At 40.9% G+C, this 21,352-nt stretch overlaps 1 protein-coding gene across 3 annotated transcripts in view; it reads left to right on the forward strand.

Annotated features, from left to right (window-relative positions):
• Positions 1-21,352, forward strand: part of DUS2 (dihydrouridine synthase 2) — a 301,883-nt gene that overhangs the window by 11,107 nt on the left and 269,424 nt on the right. The window contains exon 2 of one of the 3 annotated variants that reach the window (XM_072117778.1): positions 3,983-4,029. The exons of the other annotated variants lie outside the window; for them this stretch is intronic. The gene's annotated coding sequence lies outside the window, so the exon portion shown is untranslated. The remainder of the gene's footprint in view (positions 1-3,982; positions 4,030-21,352) is intronic. 3 annotated transcript variants of the gene reach the window in all.

A 21,352-nucleotide genomic window follows, 5' to 3' on the forward strand; every position in this document is an offset into this window, starting at 1 on the left:
CATCTAATCTCCAATGTTCGTTGGTAGGGTATGCTGCGTCTTCCCGGAGTCCGGTACAGTGGTAGTGCCGGATAGGGAATCACAAGGATATATAGGTTTGAAAAACCCGGGTTGGTGTAAGACGCGCTGCCCCAATTAGGCTAAGTTCGACAAAAATAGTGGGGTTCAATGTAATATTTATTTGAATGGTAAAAGGACTACGCGTTTCGGGGGTGGTCTACCCCCTTCCTTAGGTCCGTGACAAATACTAAACAGAATAACATAGTAAAAAGTATATATGTAAAACATGATTTGGAAAGAAATTTACATACATGTAGAAAAAGACATTTTTAAAATATGAAAATTCAATTTAAAAATTCAATTTTGAATTTAAAAATAGGGGTAGGTCTGTCGGGTACAGTCTTTGTGGTATATATAATAACATATAGTTAAAAGCATATAAGAGAAAGCATTTGGAGAATATGATAAATGAATAAATAAATAGATAATAGACAACACAAAATGATTTGTATTAAAATGTGGTTAGTAGATGTTAATTAATACACATAGTTATTATAAAAATGGATATAGATAGGGCAGATCAAGAATGGGGAAGTGATCCAGATGATAGTGGATGTAGAGAATGGGTAAATAATATGTAATGTTAATAGTAAATGACGTATGATGAATCAGTGAATAGTTTATGTAAATTGAAAGGAGAATTACCTTGAGCTCCAGGGTGCGATATTCAACCCAGGATAAGCACGGGACTGCTGATAGAGGATGAAAAGATGGTTTAGGAGATATGTTCCTGTGGTGGGAGCAATGTATAAAGTACAGGAAAGCAGTTGACGAACAAAACTCTCACCTAACCACCAAAACCTTTTTTAAAAGTGTAGACGTCAACAACTTTTTAGATTTTTCAAGCTCACGCCATAAGAAATGGTTACAAAATGTAAAAGGAGCCGCCGAAACTGTACCCGACCACAAAACTTTTCAGGCACAATCGAAAATTCTTAGGGATAGATTTACAGAGAAAGGCTATCCACCAGGACTACTAAAAAACGCATACCAGAAAGTCAACCGCCTTACACAACAGGATTGCCTTATTCCCCCTACAAAAAAAGCACATGCCCCCTCACACAAGTCCAACTTCATCACCACCTACACCACTGATCACAACTTTATTAGACACAAAACTTGAACATCCTCAAAAAAGACCCATACATTTCAGAATGACTCCCATCCAAACCACATCTCGCTTTCAGAAGGGCCCCTACCCTTAAAAATATTTTGGCTCCTACAAGACTCCGTAAAGAAAAAAAGCAACCCACTCTCTCCTTTTTTCCAGAACTGAAAGGTTGCTATAAATGCATCAAGGAAAGATGCAAGACCTGTGACATCTTGTGCAACAAGACCCAAGATTTTAAAGCCTTATCCACAGGAGAATCATTTAAGATTAATTCATTTATCAACTGTGGCTCAGATTACGTTATTTATGTCCTTGAATGCCTCTGCTCCCTGCAATATGTGGGGCGAACTACCCAGAGTTTAAGGGAACGCATCAATACCCACCGGAGCAAAATCAACTGTGATTATTCCTTACACAGCGTATCCCGTCATTTCACATCCCATCACAATAAAGATCCATCCCTATTGAAACTTATTCCTATCGAACAAATTCCTACCTCGCACCCAGACAGGTTTAACCAACTAGTCCGTAGAGAAAATTTCTGGATTTTTAAACTGAATACCTTGACTCCCAGCGGTCTGAATGAACTAATCGAACGTACCTGAATCCGTATATATTCACATACCCCTTTCAACAATTCTTCAATACATTTTTTATTACCGGTAATCAATTTATTTATTAATTAATTCATGTATATGGTTATTACAGTAATTGTTTTTATTTGTATCAACCACAATCCGTTCCAACTCTTGCATTAAGTCTTTACTACTATCTATTCATTTATTTATTTATATTTCTTTTATTACTACATCATTTGTTCCTATTTATTTATTTTTTTATTATTTATTATACCTAGAGATAACTATATGTCTACTCATCTGTATCTTTAACCCCTTAACGACTTGGCCTTTTTTAGTTTTTTCACTTCCATTTTTCACTCACCAACTTCAAAAATCTATAACTTTTTTATTTTTCCACATAAAGAGCTGTGTTATGGCTTATTTTCTGCGTAACAAATTGCACTTCATAGTGACGGTATTTAATATTCTATGGCGTGTACTGGGAAGCGGGAAAAAAATTCCAAATGCAATGAAAATGGTGAAAAACCACATTTGTGACGTTTTCTTGTGGGCTTGGATTTTACAGCTTTCACTCTGCGCCCCAAATGACATGTCTACTTTATTCTTTGGGTCGGTACATTCATGTGGATACCAAATTCGTATAGGTTTTATAATGTTTTCATACATTTAAAAAAATTAAAACCTCCTGTACAAAATATTTTTTTTTTATTTTGCCATCTTCTGGGGCCAATAACTTTTTCATACTTTGGTTTACGGAGCTGTGGATAGTGTCATTTTATGAGAATTTTGATGGCATTTCATTACTATAATTTTTGGGACTGTGCGACCTTTTGATCACTTTTTATTAATTTTTTTATATTTTTCAAAATGGCATTTTCGACTTTGGACGCTATTTTCCGTTACGGGGTTAAACGTAGTGAAAAAACTTTATCATATTTTGATAGATCGGGCATTTTCGGACGCGGCGATACCTAATGTGTTTATGATCTTTACTGTTTGTTTATTTTTATATCAGTTCTAGGGAAAGGGGGGTGATTTGAATTTTTAGGTTTTTTTATTATAATTTTTTTTTTTTAAACTTTTTTTTTATTTTTACTTTTACTATTTTTCAGACTCCCTAGGGTACTCCTAGGTAGTCTGATCGATCCTATCATATACTGCCATACTACAGTATGGCAGTATATGTGGATTTTACTCCCCATGCATTACAATGTGCAATTAGCATGCATGGGTTAAAACGAAGTAGCCTCGGGTATTCAGAACACCCGAGGTTACCATGGCGACGGATCGCCGCTCCCCGTGACGTCATCGGGGAGCAGCGATCCACAACAAGATGGCGGTGCCCATGCGGCGCCATCTCTTTGAAGCCGCCGGCAGCATTGCCGGCGGCGATCGAGGTGAGAACACCCGCGATCGGTGCTAGCACCGATCGCGGGTGTTACCGGTAAGCCTTTGCAGCAAAGACTTACCGGCTATGGAGAGGACACGGCCCGCGAGCCCTCTCCATACACCGGGACCCGGCGTGCGCCGTACTAGTACGGCGCGCGTCGGGAAGGGGTTAAACTACTGCATCTAGAGATTACACCCTCTCTGATATCTTTCCCTTCCGGTCCCACTCACCCTTCCAACTGTGTATCATGTACATTTCTTCCTCCGTTTCCAGCAGATCCCTGGACACACCATCACTCGAAAATATTCATACATTTATACATACATATACATTTCCATACCTTTCCACACATCACTCGCCCATACTCACTTAAATACACACACACTATAACAACACACTACACACCACTCATTCAACTCTATACACACTTACATTCACCCGTACAATCATACCCTCTATTATCTCCAATTACACATATTACATTCATATCGTCCAGCGCAAAACGATCACAATCTACAAAACACTTGCCCCAGTCTGTAGATTCTATTGATGTTACAATGTAACCATCTCTGTGGCAACACACCTCAACGATCCAATACATCCCCCGTCTCCACCGCAGCAGCGATCTCACCACCTACTGCGCATGCGCCCAGTTTCAATATTACTCCCGCACATTTAAAGGGCTCCCGTTCCCATTGGGCGCACACTTTGCGCCGAAACCAGGAATACAGCTTTCACCGCGGACCTAGTGAGTTCCCCCAACTCCTGCTTTCCTGTACATTATACATTGCTCCCACCACAGGAACATATCTCCTAAACCATCTTTTCATCCTCTATCAGCAGTCCCGTGCTTATCCTGGGTTGAATATCGCACCCTGGAGCTCAAGGTAATTCTCCTTTCAATTTACATAAACTATTCACTGATTCATCATACGTCATTTACTATTAACATTACATATTATTTACCCATTCTCTACATCCACTATCATCTGGATCACTTCCCCATTCTTGATCTGCCCTATCTATATCCATTTTTATAATAACTATGTGTATTAATTAACATCTACTAACCACATTTTAATACAAATCATTTTGTGTTGTCTATTATCTATTTATTTATTTATTCATTTATCATATTCACCAAATGCTTTCTCTTAAATGCTTTTAACTATATGTTATTATATATACCACAAAGACTGTACCCGACAGACCTACCCCTATTTTTAAATTCAAAATTGAATTTTTAAATTGAATTTTCATATTTTAAAAATGTCTTTTTCTACATGTATGTAAATTTCTTTCCAAATCATGTTTTACATATATACTTTTTACTATGTTATTCTGTTTAGTATTTGTCACGGACCTGAGGAAGAGGGTAGACCACCCCCGAAACGCGTAGTCCTTTTACCATTCAGATAAATATTACCTTGAACCCCACTATTTTTGTCGAACTTAGCCTAATTGGGGCAGCGCATCTTACACCAACCCGGGTTTTTCAAACCTATATATCCTTGTGATCCCCAGTGACAGGTGGGCATTTCCACTGTAACTGAGGCTCTTATAGATGCTTCAGTTACAGGATAAAACTTGTAATAGAAAAAAAAAAAGTAAAATGTAAAAAAAAAAAAGTGAAAATGTCCCCTAGGGTCTTTTATGACCTCATGGGGGACATAAAGTAAATCACACTCACACACCAAAAAAATTGAACGTGTTCACACTCTGCATCCGATATATCGGATGCGAGCGCTACTTGCATGGCATGACAGCAGGCGTCCTGTGGAGGAGCAGGCGTCCTGTGGAGGAGCAGGCGTAGTTCTGTGTTGTTCTGGTGACGGGGCAGCGCAAAACCGCCAATACACTCTTCTCTCAGACACTCCAAATTATTTGAGCATGCGTGCACGTTTTTGGTAAGAAAAGACAGAAGACTGAAGTTCTGTTTTATCCTTAGCTCATGCTCTTAACTTGCCATGCAGAAAAGAGAACTGAACTGAACTTTATTTCCTGATACATAACTTTTTATATTCATACAAAGAGGCGTGGTTCCATACATTAGAATCATTATAATTGGTTATAGCTTAGTATATAGGTGTGGCCTCCGACTCTTGCTGATTGGTCCTCAAAATCATCGTTGTCTACAGTAAATCGACCGCTAGTCTGGATGCTGATGCTATTCTTAGCAAACATCTGCTTTTTGATCATAAGACTTTTGCTGACAGTTGCATGTCTGGTTAAAACTGGTTTAAGGGAAAAGCTCTGTATTGCATAACAAACAGAGTACAAAAATGTAGGGCAAAGGGCACATGTATACAATCATAAAGCATATAATTATTATGGACATATAATCATTATCTTGACCCTCACACTGCGTAGGTTGTGTACTACCCCCACCATGTCCCAGAAGTCATACACTGACTTGGAGGTATATAATTATATGGCCTCCGATATGGAGTCTGCTAGTGGGGACGTTTTTGTTTGTGCACCTTTTCCTCATGAACCCCCGAGAAGGTGCTTTTGTAGTAGTGCTGAAGTGCCTAGGTACAAGGACAAGAGAGAGGTTGCATCTTATGATTCTTGGGGTGTTTGTCTCCCGTGGCAGGAGCTGGGCACAAGATGACATAATAGATATTTTGTACTGTGCACCATCCATTATGCATCATCCTTGGGGTCCACCTGTGGGGTTAAAATGCTCATTACACCCCTAGATTAATTCATGGAGGGATGTAGTTTTCAAATCGGGTCAGTTCTCAGGGGTTCCTACTGTACTGATAAAGGGCATCTACAAAAAAAATGTAAATGTCGGTACTCCAAATGCCATTTTCTTCCGAGCCCTGCTGTGTCTCCATCTTGTAGATTATTGGCATGTATCCGGCAGAACCTGCATGATGATTTTTGGGGTGTTTGACTCCAGTTGCATGAATTGGGTAAAATACTTTTGACACTACAATTACAAATTTAGAGAAATTGCAAAGCAAATTTTACTCTACACCATTCAATTTGTGTTACATTTGAGCCAGGATCTTATGGGTTAAAATCCTCATACAACCCTAAATAAATTCTTTTGAGGGTTGCTCTTTCCTAAAATGGGGTCACTACACGGGGGTTTCTATTGTACTGGTACCTCCTCAGGGGCACCCCAACACCAGTCTAGTGAAACGGGTGCTCCAAAAGCTAGATTTTTTATTGCTAAACATGGGGCATTGGGATGAGTTGGGCTGAATACATTTCTTCCTACTTTGGCACATTTGAGAAAACAATGCAATTTTTACACTGCCCCCATCATTTTGTATTACATTTGAACCAGCATCTCAGGGGTTGAAAAGGTTCATACAACCCTAGATAAATTCTTTGAAGGGTGCCCTTTCCTAAAATGGGGTCACTTCTTGGGGGGTTTCCATTGTACTGGCGCACCCCAACACCAGTCTAGTGACAAGGGTGCTCCAAAAGCAAAATTTCGCTCCTTCCCTTCTCAACCCTGCCGTGTGCCCAGCCTGTCAATTTTTGGCACATGTGTGGTTTTGCCGTACTCGGAACAACCCAAAGAATTATTTTTGTGGTGTTTGTCTGAAGTGACATGAGTTGGACACAGTAAATTAGGTGCTAAAATGAAATTTTTGAGATAAAAACGCAATTTTTAATATGCACCATTTACTTTGCATTAAATTTTGACCATCATGTTGGGGGTTAAAATGCTCAACACAACCCCAGATAAATTCTTTGAGGGGTCTAGTTTCCAAAATGGTATAATTTCTCGGGGGTTTCTATTGCACTGGTACCTCACGGGCCCTGCGAACATGACATGGCACTCCAAATCCAGACAGGTGAAAATGGAGCTCCAAAAGCAACGATTTGCTCCTTTCCTTCTCATCCCTGCTGTGTACCCAGCCTGTCAATTTTTGGAACATGTGTGGTATTGCCGTACTCGGGACGACCCGCAGAATGATTTTTGGGGTGTTTGTCTAATGTCAAACCAAACACGAGAAAAAGAATGCATCAAAAATGCTCATAGGATAATGCAAAAACATATATCAAGTTTTATTAGTACATGACACAATTCACAACACTAGTTAAAAGCATTTAAAACACATAATATACAGACCAGAACATTGTAAAGTGACCAGGTATTGGTGCACTGTAACTGCCCACTGTCAATCACTAAGTAGTGATATTAAACCTACATGGGCAAACTACATGGGGACTGTATATAAGGTGAGACACGCTTGTTTAGGGCTCTATACCCCTGAGGAAGTCGCCCTTTTGGCGACGAAACGCGCGGGAGCCCGATCAACCTCCTCCCACTGTATGCTGGTTCTTCTGTGGTAACATGTTATTCCCTGCTCATTCTCCTTTCTGATATTTTGTCACGCTTACCATTGGATTAACACCTTCTAGACCCAGAATTACTACACGAGTGGGAAACTTTCAGTCTTGTGTACACACAGATATGTGGACTTTTTTCTATGCATTTAGCATTCTTGGCACCTTTTTTCACTTATTGCTATGACCAGGCTGAGAATCATTTGGGAGGTTTAATATCACTACTTGGTGATTGACAGTGGGCAGTTACAGTGTACCAATACCTGGTTACTGTACAATGTTCTGGTCTGTATATTATGTGTTTTAAATGCTTTTAACTAGTGTTGTGAATTGTCTGTCATGTACTAATAGAACTTGATATATGTTTTTGCATTATCCTATGAGCCTTTTTGATGCATTCTTTTTCTCGTGTTTTGTTTGATATTGTTTTTTGTGCATTTGGCTCGCATACACTTGGGCTGTGCTACACCCCTTGGTTTGGTGTTTAATGTGTTTGTCTAAAGTGGCATGGGTGGGATACAATCTATTAGGCAGTAAAATTACATTTTTGAGATAAAAATGCATTTTTTACTCTGCACCATTTACTTTGCATTATATGTTGGCCAGCATGTTGGTGGTTAAAATGCTCACCTCCAACCCCGGATAAGTCTTTGCGGGGTGTAGCTTCCAAAATGGTATAATTTCTCAGGGGTTCTATTGCACTGGTACCTCACGGGCCCTGCGAACATGACATGGCACTCCAAATCCAGACAGGTGAAAATGGAGCTCCAAAAGCAAAATTTTGCTCCTTCCCTTCTCATTCCTGCTGTGTACCCAGCCTGTCAATTTTTGGCACATGTGTGGTATTGCCGTACTCGGGACGACCCGCAGAATGATTTTTGGGGTGTTTGTCTAATGTCAAACCAAACACGAGAAAAAGAATGCATCAAAAATGCTCATAGGATAATGCAAAAACATATATCAAGTTTTATTAGTACATGACACAATTCACAACACTAGTTAAAAGCATTTAAAACACATAATATACAGACCAGAAAATTGTACAGTGACCAGGTATTGGTACACTGTAACTGCCCACTGTCAATCACTAAGTAGTGATATTAAACCTCCCAAATGATTCTCAGCCTGGTCATAGCAATAAGTGAAAAAAGGTGCCAAGAATGCTAAATGCATAGAAAAAGGTCCACAATTCTGTGTGTACACGAGGCTGAAAGTTTCCCACTCATGTAGTAATTCTGGGTCTAGAAGGTGCTAATCCAATGGTAAGCGTGAAAAAAATTTCAGAAAGGAGAATGAGAAGGGAATAACATGTTACCACAGAAGAACCAGCATACAGTGGGAGGAAGTTGAAGCAACTGGTTCCCCACGCGTTTTGTCGCCAAAAGGGCGACTTCCTCAGGGGTATAGAGCCCTAAACAAGCGTGTCTCACCATATATACAGTCCCCATGTAGTTTGCCAACCTGACGGCATCTTACCGGATCAACGGCGCCTGACCGGATGTTGGTCGGCGTATAGCGGAAGTAGCTTAAATACATAGCCGTGCGCATCCCCGGCCGGGGTAAAGATGTTTAGATGTTGCCTTAGCAACGACAAGGTATACAGGACGGTCCGAGTATAAAGAGATATGTAATTACGGTGCCATATAACATAAGATGTAAAAAAAAACAGAAGTGGTCTGATACAGGTGGCAAAAAGGCGAGAACTGAAAAAGGATGAGTTTAACCCTATTGGTACTAAAATGCATAACAGATCATTAATAGTACTCTTGCTGAAATTATTATCTGTCATAGTGCACTTGTCATATAATAATATAGACATCAATAGTAAGGGGTATGTCCATGACAATGCTTAGTAAATGCAAGCTATTGTAAATTTAATATCGCACTCACCCCAGTAACATTGTTGGGAGTAGAGATATATTGGTTGTGACATTACCACATACAGGGAACTACAGACAAAAATCACAGTATGGAGAAATAATTTACAAGGCAAGAGGAATCTCAAACACTTGATGTTTTTATACAGGCAGACAAAGTGATTGGAGGCCAGAAGGTCAAACAGACCAAGATAGGGCAGAACAGTTAATATCTGAGGGTTCAACAATCCAGAACCTTGGTTATAGCAAAAGAGTCCATGAGCAAAACTTATAATAGTCATTGTCCCGCAATATACAACTCTGGGGCAATTCCATAAGGTAGATTTTTCTACTATTACACCAGGCAATAGAGCATCATTTTGTAGTTGGTTGGCTTAGCAGGAGCCTGTTTACGGCTTAGCCACCGGTGGGGCCATATTCTTGGATTCCGAGGGAACAGACAATCAGGATTCATTGGTGGCCATAGCTTTCTGGCATTTTGAATCCAGAGCGAAGGGCATCATCATAATAAAGATGTGGTGACGACATCCAGGAAATGGACACCAGGCTTCAGGATTAGATCTCGCTGGACCCTTGTGGAAGGTAAGAGCACGAACTCAAAGGATCAAGAAACCAAGCAGCAGAGCTTCATAGATGTATAGTTCTAGGGGGCCCTAGTCTCGTCCCAGTGCTAGGAAATCTGCTCATAAAGAAAGTTAGTTATAGAACTGCTGTGAGGCAATGCAACAGGGAAATGTAGGGAAATATATATATATGGATATACGAATGAAGGGAAACAGAAGAGTGAATAATAAATCATGTACAGTGGTATTGCTGAGGCTGAGTGATCTGCTAACAATTAAGGGGATAGTGCAATGGGGTGTGACAATAACGTGTGGACCATAAGGGTCCATGCCTATAAGGGGCCATAAGGGCCCAGACTACAAAAAAGGGGTGGCTAATACGTGAGAAGTGAAAAAGAAGAAGAAAAGGGAGAAGGGGATGGGAGAACAAGGGGGTGTGGGAAGAGAGAGTGAGAGGGGTGTGTAAAATAAATAATATTTTTATAATTGTGAATGAAATGGTTGTAGTGAAATTTAATGTGCTATCCATATTATATGGAGCAAGAAGTGGAGATCTCAGATTCTTTCCAGATAACCGGTCATCCAAGAACTTCTCAAGAGTTACCAGCTTCCATCTCTGTTTATAGAACCCTGTAAACAAAAGCTCTTCATTAAGGCCCTGGGGAGAAAGGCATTGTAATCTAAAGATCCATTGGGCTTCACGTAGTAATAGTTCTAAGGTGTTATACTCGGACCCTCCTGTATACCTTGTCGTTGCTAAGGCAACATCTAAACATCTTTACCCCGGCCGGGGATGCGCATGCGATATGTATTTATGCTACTTCCGCTATACGCCGACCAACTTCCGGTCATGCGCTGTTGATCCGGTAAGACGCCGTCAGGTTGGCAAACTACATGGGGACTGTATATAAGGTGAGACACGCTTGTTTAGGGCTCTATACCCCTGAGGAAGTCGCCCTTTTGGTGACGAAACACGTGGGAGCCCGATCAACCTCCTCCCACTGTATGCTGGTTCTTCTGTGGTAACATGTTATTCCCTTCTCATTCTCCTTTCTGATATTTTTGTCACGCTTACCATTGGATTAGCACCTTCTAGACCCAGAATTACTACATGAGTGGGAAACTTTCAGCCTTGTGTACACACAGATATGTGGACCTTTTTCTATGCATTTAGCATTCTTGGCACCTTTTTTCACTTATTGCTATGACCAGGCTGAGAATCATTTGGGAGGTTTAATATCACTACTTGGTGATTGACAGTGGGCAGTTACAGTGTACCAATACCTGGTTACTGTACAATGTTCTGGTCTGTATATTATGTGTTTTAAATGCTTTTAACTAGTGTTGTGAATTGTCTGTCATGTACTAATAGAACTTGATATATGTTTTTGCATTATCCTATGAGCCTTTTTGATGCATTCTTTTTCTCGTGTTTTGTTTGATATTGTTTTTTGTGCATTTGGCTCGCATACACTTGGGCTGTGCTACACCCCTTGGTTTGGTGTTTAATGTGTTTGTCTAAAGTGGCATGGGTGGGATACAATCTATTAGGCAGTAAAATTACATTTTTGAGATAAAAATGCATTTTTTACTCTGCACCATTTACTTTGCATTATATGTTGGCCAGCATGTTGGTGGTTAAAATGCTCACCTCCAACCCCGGATAAGTCTTTGCGGGGTGTAGCTTCCAAAATGGTATAATTTCTCAGGGGTTCTATTGCACTGGTACCTCACGGGCCCTGCGAACATGACATGGCACTCCAAATCCAGACAGGTGAAAATGGAGCTCCAAAAGCAAAATTTAGCTCCTTCCCTTCTCATTCCTGCTGTGTACCCAGCCTGTCAATTTTTGGCACATGTGTGGTATTGCCGTACTAGGGACGACCTGCAGAATGATTTTGGGGTGTTTGTCTAAAGTGGCATGGGTAAGATACAATATATTAGGCAGTAAAATTACATTTTTGAGATAAAAACGCATTTTTTACTCTGCACCATTTACTTTGCATTAAATTTTGGGCCAGCATGTTGGGGGTTAAAATGCTCACCACCAACCCCAGATAAATTCTTTGAGGGGTCTAGTTTCCTAAATGGTGACATCTTTGGGAGTTTTCTATTATACTGTTACTTCAGGGGCTCTTCAAGTACACTGTGGCACCACAAAACATTTGCAGTCAAATTGGCCTTCAAAAAACCAAATGGTACCAACTCTGTTCTGGACATTACTGTACGACTAAAGAGCAGTTGACATCTACATGTCTGGTTTGCCGTACTCGGAAGAAGCAGGGCAAAAATTTTGGGATGTATATTTACCTCAAATTCCTTCTGAATGTGTCCATTTTAGGGCTAAATGAAACTAATCTTATTCAAAAATTGAAATTTCTAAATTTTTAATCCATTTTTGTTTGCTTCCAGAGAAAGATTTAAAGGGTTAACAGACTTCTCAAATGCTGATTTGAATAGTTTGAGATGTTAGGTTCATAAAATGGTGTTACTTGTGGGGGTATATAGTACATAAGCCTTTATAGGGCACATCCAAACTGAATTGGTCACTAAAAATTTAGCATTTTTCAAATCTCCTGAAAATCTGAAACCTTCTCAGATCCGTAAAAAAAAATGGAAATGTAAAACAAATTATGGAAATAAAAATAAGACCAATGGGAAAAGATTTCTACAAGAAATTGTGGTATGTCTTTGTCTAAAAAGTATAACATTTGAAATTTGAAAAATGTAATTTAAAAAAAAAAATTTTTTCCTAAATTATTGATTTTTTTTTTTTTACCCCCCAAAAAGAAACTGATCACCAAAATGATAATACTAACATAAACTACAATACCTCACGAGGAAACACAAGGATATCTTAAAGTGTTGAAAAGTTATTACTACAGGAAGAGAAACTGGTCAAATTTTAAGAAAAAGATCTGAGCATTAACTTAAAAACAGGCTGCGTCATTAAGGAGTTACCGTATATATTTGTATATACGTATATACAAATTGTGCTGAAAAATGTCCCCTCAGCTTATACTCGAGTCACTTACTTACATTCTTTAAGTAAAAAATACTTAAAAAATAATCTTATATACTCACCCTCCGGTGGCCCCGATGTGCAGCGCTGCTCCCCCGATGTCTGCGCGGCTCCTCTTCTTGCTTCCGCGCCCGTCTTCTTTCTTCTGCTGGGCGCCGCCATGTCTTTCCCCTGGGCGGCGCCTAGTATGACGTCAACAGCGGCGCGTCATACTAGGCGCCGGCAGGGAGAGAGCAATTGCGGCGCCCAGCAGAAGAAAGAAGACGGGCGCGGAAGCCTGAAGACAAGCGGCGCGGACATCGGAGGAGCTGCGCTGCACATCGGGGCCACCGGAGGGTGAGTATATAAGTTTATAATTTTTTAATACTGGGGGCAGGCTGTATACCACTGGGGGCAGGCTGTATACCACTGGGGGCAGGCTGTATACCACTGGGGGCAGGCTGTATACCACTGGGGGCAAGCTGGGCTAGCTGTATACTATACTATATACTGGGGGGGTCTGACGAATGCATTTCCCACCCTCGGCTTATACTCGAGTCAATAGTTTTTCCCAGTTTTTGGTGGTAAAATTATGGGTCTCGGCTTATACTCTGGTCGGCTTATACTCGAGTATATACGGTAATTGCTTTATGTACTTGGTCTCTGACCTACATGATATGATATTCTACTTGCCATACAATTATGGGTTGTGAATCACTTCTTTTATTCACTATGCAATTGCTTCCTACCTGTGACAGATATGTTTATTGTATTTTGTATGTTTCAATAAAAGTTTGACTTTTTGATCACTTTTTTTTATTCAAATTTTTATTGAATATGGCTATATGGACGTTCTGGTGCTATTTTCTGTAAGGGGAATTATTCATAGGGAATAATTGTTTTTATATTTTATTAGATCGGGCATTTTGGAATGCAGCAATACCTAATAGGTTTATTATTTTGCTTGTTTATTTTTATAAAAGGGGAATAAATATTTTTAACTTTTCTAGTCTGATCCTACCATATACTGCCTGTCTACTGTATTTACATGGTTAACACCTGCGAACGTTGCCAGCAGCGACTGTGGGTGTTTCTTTTTTTCATATTTTTTGAAAACTATTTTTTTTTTTTACTATTATTTCAGCCCCCTGGAGTACGTAAACCTTTCAAAGAGGACTTCTGGCTAATGTAATTCTCAGGTTTTGTTCACAGTTTGCACTTGAATTGCGTTTAGAGGTTTAATTTAAGCTTGGCAGCCAGGATGAGGTAGATATTGGCTATTGCCACTGTTGTGATAACATCCTCATACAATTATATGATCTTAAATTGTCAGTCCACTTTATTCCACTCAACCAGTTACTAATCCAGGATAGACGACCTCTGCTCTTCTTCCAGAGACTTTATTGGATTTCAGGCCCAGAGACCCCCAGACGTAGACAATGATGTTAATAACAACCATGATAGCTCTGGCTTGCCAATATAGATGAATGTACTATCATACCCAGATCATACCTCCATTCATCTATATCAGTGATGGCAAACCTTTTAGAGGCCGAGTGCCCAAAATGCAACCCAAACCCAACTTACTTATAGCAAAGTGCCAACACAAAAAAAACAAAAAAAACACGGGACTTGTGTAATAAACGTTAGAAAATCCTGGCAGTGTACTGCTGCTGTCCTCTGCTCGCCTAAAACTGTTGTATACTGTTCAGCGGAAAGATTGGGGGCAGAGCTCAAGTACACCTGCAGCTGCTAACCAGCATCTGACCCCTATCTGTTACCCCAATCCCAGTGGCGTAACAAGACACCAGTGGGCCACGATGCAAACTCCAGATCGGGGCCCCCATATACTGTACCTAAAATATCGCCATTGCCCCTCCCCCGTCACATTATACAATATAAATACACATATATGTTACACATGCATATACCCACAGCACCATACTCGTACACCTTATACTTAGTGTCCAGCAGGAGCTTCTCTTATTAAAATATAATATATATATATATATATATATATATATATATATATGCACAATATATATTATTAATATATAGCAGCAGCCTCCACTCTGTAAAATAGCAGCAGCCTCCACTCTGTAAAATAGCAGCAGCAGCAGCCTCCACTCTGTAAAATAGCAGCAGCAGCAGCCTCCACTCTGTAAAATAGCAGCAGCAGCAGCCTCCACTCTGTAAAATAGCAGCAGCAGCAGCCTCCACTCTGTAAAATAGCAGCAGCAGCAGCCTCCACTCTGTAAAATAGCAGCAGCAGCAGCCTCCACTCTGTAAAATAGCAGCAGCCTCCACTCTGTAAAATAGCAGCAGCAGCAGCCTCCACTCTGTAAAATAGCAGCAGCAGCAGCCTCCACTCTGTAAAATAGCAGCAGCAGCAGCCTCCACTCTGTAAAATAGCAGCAGCAGCAGCCTCCACTCTGTAAAATAGCAGCAGCAGCAGCCTCCACTCTGTAAAATAGCAGCAGCAGCAGCCTCCACTCTGTAAAATAGCAGCAGCAGCAGCCTCCACTCTGTAAAATAGCAGCAGCAGCAGCCTCCACTCTGTAAAATAGCAGCAGCAGCAGCCTCCACTCTGTAAAATAGCAGCAGCAGCAGCCTCCACTCTGTAAAATAGCAGCAGCAGCAGCCTCCACTCTGTAAAATAGCAGCAGCCTCCACTCTGTAAAATAGCAGCAGCCTCCACTCTGTAAAATAGCAGCAGCCTCCACTCTGTAAAATAGCAGCAGCCTCCACTCTGTAAAATAGCAGCAGCCTCCACTCTGTAAAATAGCAGCAGCCTCCACTCTGTAAAATAGCAGCAGCCTCCACTCTGTAAAATAGCAGCAGCAGCAGCCTCCACTCTGTAAAATAGCAGCAGCAGCAGCCTCCACTCTGTAAAATAGCAGCAGCAGCAGCCTCCACTCTGTAAAATAGCAGCAGCAGCAGCCTCCACTCTGTAAAATAGCAGCAGCAGCAGCCTCCACTCTGTAAAATAGCAGCAGCAGCAGCCTCCACTCTGTAAAATAGCAGCAGCAGCAGCCTCCACTCTGTAAAATAGCAGCAGCAGCAGCCTCCACTCTGTAAAATAGCAGCAGCAGCAGCCTCCACTCTGTAAAATAGCAGCAGCAGCCTCCACTCTGTAAAATAGCAGCAGCAGCAGCCTCCACTCTGTAAAATAGCAGCAGCCTCCACTCTGTAAAATAGCAGCAGCAGCCGCAGCCTCCACTCTGTAAAATAGCAGCAGCAGCCCCAGCCTCCACTCTGTAAAATAGCAGCAGCAGCCCCAGCCTCCACTCTGTAAAATAGCAGCAGCAGCAGCCTCCACTCTGTAAAATAGCAGCAGCAGCAGCCTCCACTCTGTAAAATAGCAGCAGCAGCAGCCTCCACTCTGTAAAATAGCAGCAGCAGCAGCCTCCACTCTGTAAAATAGCAGCAGCAGCAGCCTCCACTCTGTAAAATAGCAGCAGCAGCAGCCTCCACTCTGTAAAATAGCAGCAGCAGCAGCCTCCACTCTGTAAAATAGCAGCAGCAGCAGCCTCCACTCTGTAAAATAGCAGCAGCAGCAGCCTCCACTCTGTAAAATAGCAGCAGCAGCAGCCTCCACTCTGTAAAATAGCAGCAGCAGCAGCCTCCACTCTGTAAAATAGCAGCAGCAGCCTCCACTCTGTAAAATAGCAGCAGCAGCAGTCACAGGGCCGTGTGCTCTGATATACAGAATAGTTTGATAGGCAGTCTCAGTGTGCGTTCACATGTGGTGTTTGCACTGCAATGCAAATGCCAGGGGTCAGTTCTTGGTCGATCGCATATGCATTTCCAGCAAAACACATGTGATTCCTAACAAACAAACATTGGATGCGATTGCTAATAAGTATCCATTTGACTGGAAATGTAGATCAGGCAAGATGCCGCCCTTGACCATTTGTAAATGCAAATGTAGATGTAGATATAAAGATATGAGATTGACAGATATATAATCGATAATAGATGGGAGATGGATAATGGATGGAAAGGTAAATATGAGATTGTTAGATGATAGATAGGAGATGGATAATGGATGGAAAGGAGATAGATAGGAGAAAGCTGGAAAGATATGCTGCATGATGTAGTAGCATGAATAGCTGCATGATGTAGTTTATCGATCTGCCTTGTTTACAGGCAGCTTTGTCAGGGGGGGAGAATGAGCTGATCCTTTACTTTATGTATGTCACTTGTTACCTTTCTATACTGCAGCTGCTACATGCAGCCCGGGCTCTAGTGATTCCTCTTCCCTCTGTGCCCTGTCCCTCTCTTCTCCTGTTGGCTGGTCGGGTCAGGTGACTCAGCCCTCTGTATGAGTCCCGGCTTTAGCAGGGGGGACGGCAGAGAAATGACTGGTGCCTTCCTGCCTACGTTACTTTACTCAGGGGTTCCGCAGCTGTCTGCTTTATCAAACTGCTCTCTTCTCCCGGCCGCATTGGCTTGTATGGGAGCCACAATAACATTCAGTGCTCCCCAGCCGAATGCTGAGTAACTGCGCATGCGCAGAGGCTCTGCAATGATGTCCATGGAGCGGCGTCTAGTTTCGTCCTTCCATAGACATATCTTTAGCAGGACAGGCAAAGACGCCTGTGCCCAGATGAACGGCTCTGCGTACCTCAAGTGGCACGTGTGCCATAGGTTCACCATCGCTGATCTATATCCTTCCCCAACCTCCATTCATCTGTATCCTTCCACCCTCATATCTAACTACAGTATTTTTCGGACTATAAGGCGCACCAGAGTATAAGGCACACAATCAATAAATGCCTGCTAAAATGTCTAGATTCATATATAAGGCACACGGGACTATAAGGCGCACCTTTGATTTCTGAGAAAATCTAAGGATTTTTTGTGCGCCTTATAGTCCGAAAAATACGGTACCTAACTTTATACAGATTTTCCATTAACTAGCATGTGGAAGATATCTTATTGGCTGAAACGGAGATAACTGAAGTTCCCACAGCTGTAATTGGCTAATTAGTGGGCATTGTTATTATGGTGAAAACTGAACAAACTTCTTCTCTTTGAAAACCAGAGGATTAGTTGTGTGGCAGGATAGACATTTGTCTCTGCGCTGACAATAGCAATAAACTAGATAGGATGGCTTCCTTTGTATAATAACATGTAAGAAGTCAACTGACACCTAATTCTTCCTCTCTATTAATAAGATTTGTCTACAGATAAGATTTGCACATGTAATATCTGATCTTTCCTGCTCTCATCTACACATCAAATACAACATTGAAGTTGGCATAAATAACCACCCATTGTTAACCAAAGCAATAGATGTCACCAGTTGTCATATAAAATATATGACTACAGCCATGTCCGTAACAACCCATACATTAAAATAAAAACTGAACTGAAACCGTATGGTGAACACCGTAAAAATAAAAAAAATGAAAAATATCAACTTCACAAGAAAAACAATAAAAACTGATCAAAAATCAACATTTACCTCTCTTCGAACATGGTTATTAAAAAAACAAAATAATTTCTCAACAAATGAGTTTCATATTCTGCAAAACAAGTCAACCATAAAAAAAGCTATATAGTTGGGATATTGCGGTAACCATGGTGACCCATAGATTAAAGATATTATAAGTACACCTTATTTTATAAGGTGTACAGCTAACAAAAAAAATCTAAAAACCCTGAAATTAATGAAAATCTGCTCTGAGTGGCGCTCCTTCCCTTCTATGTCCTGTCGTTTGCCCATAAAGCAGTTTACCAGCACATATAGGGCATAGGCATACTCAGAAGAAATTGGGTATCACATTTTGTGTAGCTTTTCAACATTTAATCCATTGTGTGTTTTACATTTTTGTGCCAAAAAAAATGTTTTGTCTAAAAAAAATTACAAACTGCAAATTCAACCTCCACTTTGTTTTAACCGCTTTAAAGTTGGTTTCTCATACATTGAAGTGTAGTTTGCTCAGTTTTTAAGTAATTTTGAGAGGGTAAAACTCCATAAATTGTCAGAATATACAAATGCCTGTAAATATGGATTTTGGCGACTTTTATAAAAATAAATTTGCACCCACAATTTTAAGTCCTACAACATCCTAGAAAAATGAGAGGATGCATAAAAAACATGCCAACATAAAGCATACTTTAGGGCAGTGATGGCGAACCTATGGCACGGGTGCCAGAGGTGGCACTCTGGGACCTTTCTGTGGGCACCCAGGCTGTCGCCCCAGGACAAAGTTCACCAGATAGGACTTAAAACTTCCTGTAGTCCTAGACAATTGAGATGCAGCTCTTGGCACTCTTTTAAGGTAACGTATCCTTGACTGATTGGAACTGCAAGAGGAGTAAGAAGGTGTGAACAGGGCCACAATATTTTTGGAGGTCCTACTACTGGCCCTACTATTCTTCCTGTACAGAGAGACCCTGGAGGGAAGCTACAATGATGTCTGAATTTGTCTTCCTGCTTTTAACTGTATTGGTGTCCTCAGGGGGCTGATACGATTGACTGTTGTGGAACAAAAGAGAGCAATAAGTTACTGTTTAAATTGTCAAGTTGGCACTTGATGGTAAATAATTAGGTTTTGGTTTAAGTTTGGGCACCCTGTCTCTAAAAGGTTCGCCATCACTGCTTTAGGGAAATGTTAGTTATTAAGTTTTGGGTGCTATGACTATCTGAAAAGAAAAAAAATGTAAAACTTTTTGCCAATTTAAATTTTTTTCATACTTAAATGAAAACAACATCATCCAAATTTTTCCACTAATCCTCAAAATTACCTGGATATGTTAAAGCATTTGAAGGTTATTACCACTTATAACCACAGGGCAGATTTAACCCCTTATCACTGACGCCAGTTTTTAGATTAATGAACAGACTTGATTTTTCAAATCTGCAATGTGTCATGATAATTGGTTACGCTTTAATATATCCAGGTGATTGAGACTCTTTTCTCGTGACACATTGGGGCATATTTACTTACCCGGGCCATTCGCGATCAAGCGGCAGGTTCTCTGTGGTGGATTCGGGTCCGGACGGGATTCATTAAGGCAGTTCCTCCGACGTCCACAAGGAGGGGCTGCTGCGCTGAAGTTGCCCGGAATGCTCCGCGACCCTTTTTTTTTTTATGCGGCGGTTTTTCCGAATCCATCCAGTTTTCGTTCAGCGACCCCCGATTTCCGTTGCGTGCATGCCAGCGCCGATGCGCCACAATCCGATCGCGTGCGCCAAAATCCCGGGGCACTACAGGGGAAATCGGCGCAAATCGGAAATATTCGGGTAACACGTCGGGAAAACGCGACTCGGGCTCTTCGTAAGTGAACCCCATTGTTCTTCATGTTAGTTGTAACATTTAAGTGATTAGTTTTGCGTTTCGTTCTGAAAAAAAGTTTGTTTAGTTTTTCTAGTAGTAGCTGAAAAACGATCTTTGTAAAGTAACTGAGCTCTAGTCTTGTGTTGTAAGTAATTTCGAGTACGTTTTATGTGAGTTTTATTGTATCCTCTCTCAGCCAATCGCTGGGATATTAAAGCAGATGTAAGTTCATATTGATCCTCTTGTGTACAGATACGTTTAGCCCAAATAAACTCTCCTTTTGGCAGATTTCTATGTTCATGTGGGGGATGGCAGCTGGTAGCATATAAAAGGGTATTGCCAGAGGTGGGTTTGCGATATAGATTGAAATTTACTTGTGATTCTGTGTATCAGCTGTTAAAGGAAACCTACCACTTCGGCACCAGCTCAGGGTGAGCTGGTGCCGAAGCTACCTCGGAGAGGTAAATCAAAATGTGTTTAAACCGTGATATAGCGGTTTAAAACACTCGCTAAGGTAAGCTCCGGCACCAGCTCACCCTGAGCTGGTGCCCGGTGTTTACATCTCCTACCTACCATCAGAAGTGGTAGGTTTCCTTTAAACATAAATCCAAAAAGGAAATAGTGGTGGGAGAGAGAGTGGGTGAAACGTATGTTGTATTCATTTTATTAAGATATTGCATGAAAGAAGATATGTTGTCTCTCTCGCCAGACCAGATTATAAGGCAGTCGTCTATGAAACGACCATAGTATTCAATGCAGTGAGAAAAAGGATTGTTATCCGCAAAAACAAAATATTCTTCAAACCATGACATAAATAAATTAGCTAAAGACTGAGAAAACCTAGAGCCCATGGGGGCAACCCTGTTTCTGTAAAAAAAAAATTCATGATCAAAGGAAAAATTGTTTTTAGTTAACAGAAATAACACATCCAAAATGTAAGAAATTTGAGATTTTGGAAAATAACTGTTCTTGTCCAAATTATATTCTATGGCAGTGATGGCGATCGAGTGCCCAAACTCCAAGCCAAAACCCACTTATCTACCACAAAGTGCCAACATGGTAATTTAGAGCAATATAACCTACGTAAGGGCCAAATAATACTGCCACATGTTTACCACCACTATTAGTATGCATAACACAGACATATACAGTACACACATATATAC

Source organism: Engystomops pustulosus, chromosome 7, assembly GCF_040894005.1.
Source record: "Engystomops pustulosus chromosome 7, aEngPut4.maternal, whole genome shotgun sequence".
In the NCBI taxonomy this organism is placed as follows: domain Eukaryota; kingdom Metazoa; phylum Chordata; class Amphibia; order Anura; family Leptodactylidae; genus Engystomops; species Engystomops pustulosus.